This window comes from Nerophis lumbriciformis, linkage group LG04 (assembly GCF_033978685.3).
Source record: "Nerophis lumbriciformis linkage group LG04, RoL_Nlum_v2.1, whole genome shotgun sequence".
NCBI classification, from domain to species: Eukaryota; Metazoa; Chordata; class Actinopteri; order Syngnathiformes; family Syngnathidae; genus Nerophis; species Nerophis lumbriciformis.
Genome location: NC_084551.2, coordinates 16,271,501 through 16,277,500, shown reverse-complemented (window position 1 = coordinate 16,277,500; position 6,000 = coordinate 16,271,501).

The following is a 6,000-nucleotide window of genomic DNA, read 5'->3' as shown; positions in this document are numbered from 1 at the left end:
GCTTGTTCTCTCTATATTCAGTCAAAAAAAATAAGGTTGTGGATCAATCAATCCGTCAATCAATCAGTTTATTGAGTATGTCATAGTCAGTTTCATAGCATACATGTATTACACAATATACATACATATATCAGGAGAACAGTGCTCAATAACAATGGTATTGTTGTTTCACAAAAATTAACCATATCTCAAAAGGGTAATGGGAAGAAGTATGACATTTTTGAATCCCAACTTTAACTCGTAACATCCCGTTTCCTCTGAACCACATTTTATCACATTACCTGGATTTACATAACTCGATTTGCTCAGATTAAAGTGTTTACAATAGCTCAATATATCATAAAGTACATTCATAATCACTTTCAAAACAAGCCTAGATCTCACCATACCTGCAGATTTGTACAATTTCTTAAAGTGCTCAATATTTGAACAGTATTTAAGCTCGTCGCTCAGGCTGCTCCATATTTATACCCCACAGCTTGAGACACAAAAGCGTTTCCTTGTGGTAAGTGCTAAAGCATGTTTATCTATTTCTGTGAATCAATCAATCAAAGTTTATTTATATAGCCCCTGATCACAAATGTCTCAAAGGGCTTCCCAAACCACAACAGCATCCTCGGCTTTGATCCCACATCAGGGCAAGAAAGGACTCAACCCAATGGGAACAACTAGAAACCAACGAGACCGCTGATGGTGACGGGTGCATTGGATGCCAAGTGGATATGGTTAATAATGTGAGAGTCCAGTCCTCCATAGTGAGGCCAGCAGGGGATCATCTTGTATGTAGACACATCTGGGCACAGAGACGTCACTAACTGATGTAGAGGAGCGGTCTGTCCAGGGGCCCGACTTGGAAAAGCTAGCGGATCCTCTGTGGAAACTGATCTGTGGCCACCTGATTATCTCTTCACGTAGCAGAGGGAGGCAGAGCAGAATAGAGAGACGGCAGATCAACTGGTCTAAAAATGGGTTTATTTAAAGGCTTAGGTGTATAAATGCGTTTTAAGATGGGACTTAAATGCTTCCACTGAATTAGCATCTCTAATTGTTACTGGTACTCTGAAGCCCGAATAAAAAACGCTCTATAGCCCGCAGACTTTGTTTCCCTCCTGCTTTCATGTGGGTTTTTTTTGTGGTTTTTTGCCTTTTGGTTCCGGACCCTTTGGGACTGACAAGGGGTGGCACTTTCGTGACTTCTGCTGTGCTTTTTTGTGAACTTCTGGATCTGCCTCCCGGGAGACTTTTGGTCATGGAGACCAGCTGCTGGGTCTCTGCCACACCAGAGTCCGTTTGGAGAGACTGGAGGAGATGCGGAGGAAGAGACAGGGCTGCGGAGCTGGGACGGACAAGCTTCACAGTGTCTTGGCTGAATGAGCAGGTTTTGGACACCTCGGTCTCCTTGGACGTATCCTCGCTCATCCATGCGGACTGGACACTGGCCGAGAGTAGGTGGGCAGTCGCGGGTGGAGTCGGCTCTCTTGGTTGCTTTGTTGGGTCTGCTCCTGTCTCTGGCCATGCTCCCCCCTACCCCAGCAGGCGATGGCGTGGAACACCACAGAGGCCACCACAGTGTATATGTTTTTTTTTGTTTTGTTGTTGTTTTACTTTTGTAGCTGTGTGTAGAAGTGGCTGGTTGCATCAGCTCTGCTCTTTTAATGTCTTTAATGTCCTTTGTGGTCTTTGATGTTTCCCTCTTACACACATGTTTATGTGCGCTATGGCTTTGAGTTTTTTTCCCCCTTGGCTTCAGTGTGGACCCTATCTCCAGGGGCGCAGGCTTAGACTGATTTTTTTTTTCTTACCCCCAGCGTTTACCTGTTTCTCGCCTTTATTGTAAGGAACGTCGGAAGTTGGCAGACCCGTCAGCGATCCGGTTCTGTCTCCCTGTAATGTTTGTCTGCTCTTGAATGGCATTGTGCTGAACATCTTAGTTTCCCCTCTGGGATTATTAAAGTATTTCTGATTCTGATTCTGATTCTGATTCTGATCTCATGTGTCCCATATGTGCTGTTATGACGATAAAGTTCCTTAGACCCTTGAAAAGATTACATCCGGATTCATTCGGATAGCTGACATGCACAAATAGAACTTTGGAAGAGACTTTCTGTTAATGTTGCGCTTCACCACAGTCGTTCCAGCCTTGTAACCGACGAATGAGTCATCACTCTTGCACCGTCCTTCATTTCAACCGGCACCAGGCGGGAGCAGACCGTGCGCCAGAAACTCCACCACAGGTCACACTCCGTAGCAAAAGCTGGTGATCATCCGGCTCCATCCACTCCTACGCAGCGACACAATCAGCGTTACTGACATGAGGGCAAGACTTTCCTCTGCAGCAGTAGAGTTGATTCAACACGCTTGAACAACCCACACATTGACCAATAAACTCTGCTGATGAAGACTTTGCTGTACACAAAGGGGGCATTGCAGGCCTGAGCTTAAAAAAGTGATCCAATGTATGTACAATACCCTGGTTTCTACACTTCCACTTCCACTTGGGACCAATCACCAAGGCTTTGCCATGGCGGATACTCCTTGAGTGTGTAAATAAATGAATGAATATTTCCTCAACATACCCCCTAAGTGGAGGCAACTGTGTTTCTGACTCATGGCTCTGAATAAATAGTAGGAGGCTAAACATTCCAGAACAATGAGACCCTCCGTTACCCCCTACTTTACTAATACACACTAAAATCTGCTATTTACGCACGTAAATATCCCCCCTGGAACCGGTGAAATGCTAATATACACCCACTTCTTGAAGCCACAAGTGTTAGCCACAATGCAAATACATCCCTTCCCAGCCCTTAGTGAGCACATAATATCCACTTCAAATGGTCCTAATATACTTTAATAAGACCTGTTTTTGATTATTTCTCCCTGGAAACCGGTAGTAACACAGCTACTCGGTACATATAAAAATGGAATGAATGGAGTGGAATTGCCAAAGAGTCAGGAGGGGGAAAAAAAGAATCCTTGTAGATTTGTCCGCACCAGCTGGATCACCAGCCCAATATAACGCCTGTGCCCACGGCTCTAAAAGCACCACTCCGAGTGAATATTTGCCCGGCCTGTAATGTTTTTTTAAGGTGTGCAGTACGATTCAGCCCGAGTCATAAAGAATACGGGCAAATTCGCATGTCACATCCTGTGTGGAAGGACATAGCCACTCGATTGCCCTCATGGGAACGGGGACAATAGTTAATGTGTTGTATTTGGAACCCAGGTTTCAGAGCAACGTGGGCAAAGAACTCATTGCACCCATGGGAAAACAGTGCACCAGTTTTGGTGAGCAATGCCTTATGTTCATGGATGGTGATAAAAAATACCCATGTCCCCAATGCACCTGCTGTTGGAAAACTGAACCGCCAAAACACTTCCCCACATATTAAAATGATTGACGTAGGTCAGGGCTGTCAAAATTAACACAGTTATACAGACTAATCCATCATCTCTCTTAATTAAATATATATTTCAACACAATTAACTATAGGCGTAACTATTCATCCACCACATTGATTTATCAATTGACTGTACACTCCTAAAATTACTACATCAATCTGTGCTCTGCAAGATAGATTGATACATACATACATACATAAATCAACCTATTGGGAAAATTCAGGTATCTCTTGTAGCTCATAGAAAAAAAAGACGTACACATTACACATTAAAGAATGAGAATACCAACAATACAATCAGGCTAAAATTAAGATAAAAGGACACATCTAAAAAACTAAATATAAGACAAATATTCTACAAAGTCTCAATGAACAGAGTGTTTATCTAAAATACTAAATAAAAGAGAAATATTCTACAGAGTCTCATTGAACAGAGTGTGAACTCACTGGCTGCACAAAATTCTCGTTGTTCATTAAAAATACTTTTTAACTGCATTCCACCTGCTGTCTCTGAATCCTGTGGTCACGCTGCAAGCGACTCAGTCAGTTCCGGACAAAAGGAAATACCGATACATTTGATACCAAATACAATGATAGCTGCTTTACTGTAGATCACCTTTCCCACACATTTCTGGAGTAGTCCGCGCTGAAGAATTCTTGCTCTCTTAAAAAAAATCAGCCAGTGCCATGTATTGATTTATTCGTGGCACACTATCACAAATGTGGATTTGGCGCTTGCGGTTTGCCCTCGCTCATAAACAAATGATGAAGGAAGTGTGGCAGTATGCATCACAACTTTTAATTCATCATCTCGTTTTTTTTTAGAGAATAGGAGACGGCAGAAGGAATCTGTATTGCCAATTAGCAAAGTATCGAGTAGACACAAGCAATAAAAGTATTAAGGATTGTGTCTTGTATTTTTTCAGTGGAAAAAACAGAAACAGTCACAAAAGGCTGAATATTTGTCATGCGAGTGCGACTGGAGAGCCGCCACCACAACTGGACGTCTTTATGTGCTCGACGCCTCAATCATTGGTATGTGTTCATCTACAAAACCATTCTGGGTATCACTCCATCTTATCTGTCTTGTCTGTTAACAAAGAAGTCACAAGCTTCGTTCAATGAATGTTCTGCAATTTGTCGTCCCCAAAGTAAGAACTGAACTGGGCAAGAAAGTATTTAGGTTTTCAGCACCGAAGGCTTGGAATAACCTACAATCAAATATTGTACTTCAAACCCTTGTTACATTAAATGAGTTTAAAGCTTCTGTGAAAGGACTGCAGTCTACCTTGTCTGTATGCACATGTGTCATATGAGCAAGTTTTAATGTTGTAAATGTGATGTTTTATGTGTTGTTGACTGTTTTTAATGTAACCTTGCTGCTGCCCTCTTGGCCAGGTCTCCCTTGGAAAAGAGATCTTTGATCTCAATGGGATTTTACCTGGTTGAATAAAGGTTAAATAAAAAAAATTAAAAAAACAACCCCACATAGTGTGCATTGCCACCGTCGTACACAAACTCTATCACGGGACGCTTAAAAAAAAAGTGGGTTAATAAATAAATTTCGCCTGCTGTCTCTGCATCCTGGGATCCAGACCAATGACGCCAACACAACAATAAGAGCTATAATGTGTTCCCATTTGGCAACACTTTGCCTTCCTGGTGAAGTATTTAACCAGGGTTGTTCAAAATGTGGACCAGTCGCCATTAGCAAAACACAGTTCTTTTTATGGACTTGTGGCGTGGCATGGAGGCAATCAGCCTGTGGCATTGCTGAGGTGTTATGGATGCCCAGGATGCTTCAATAGCGGCCTTTAGCTCATTTGCATTATTGGGTCTGTTGTCTTTCAGCTTCTTCTTCACAATGCCCCACAAATTCTCTATGGTCAGTACACCAGTTACTGGTGGTTACCACGCCGCATTGGTGCAGTAATCTGTGCAAAAGGATTCCCAACCAAGTACTGAGTGCATTAATTGACATTTTCAAATGTTTGATTTTGTTTTGCTGTTATAAATCTTTATTTTTTACTTGGTCTGAGGAAATATTCAAATTTTTTGAGATGTGATTTTTGAGTTTTCTTAAGCTGTATGCCATAATCAGCAATATTAAAATAATAAAAGGCTTGCAATATTTCAGTTGATGTGTAATGAATTCAGAATGTATGACATTTCCATGTTTTTAGTTGCATTACAGAAAATAAAGGACTTTATCACAATATTCTAATTTTCCGAGACAGTCCTGTATTAAGACAATATTAAGAATAATGTTAGTATTTATATACTTGAAGGCTCCATGCAACTGCTGTTTTTTTAAAAGTGAAATATCTGACTATCGTTATTTATGAGCATATTTGTAAGCACAGTATTGTTTATGTATTTATACATACACCGTATTTTCCGGGCTATAAGGCGCACTTAAAATCTTTTTTTTTCTTCTCAAAACTCGACACTGCGCCTTATAACCTGGGTGCATAATGTAAGGAATAATTCTGGTTTTGCTTACCGTCCTGGAAGCAATTCTATTTGGTACATGGTGTAATGATAAGTGTGAACAATAGATGGCAGTCAAACATAAGAGATACGTGTAGACTGCACTATG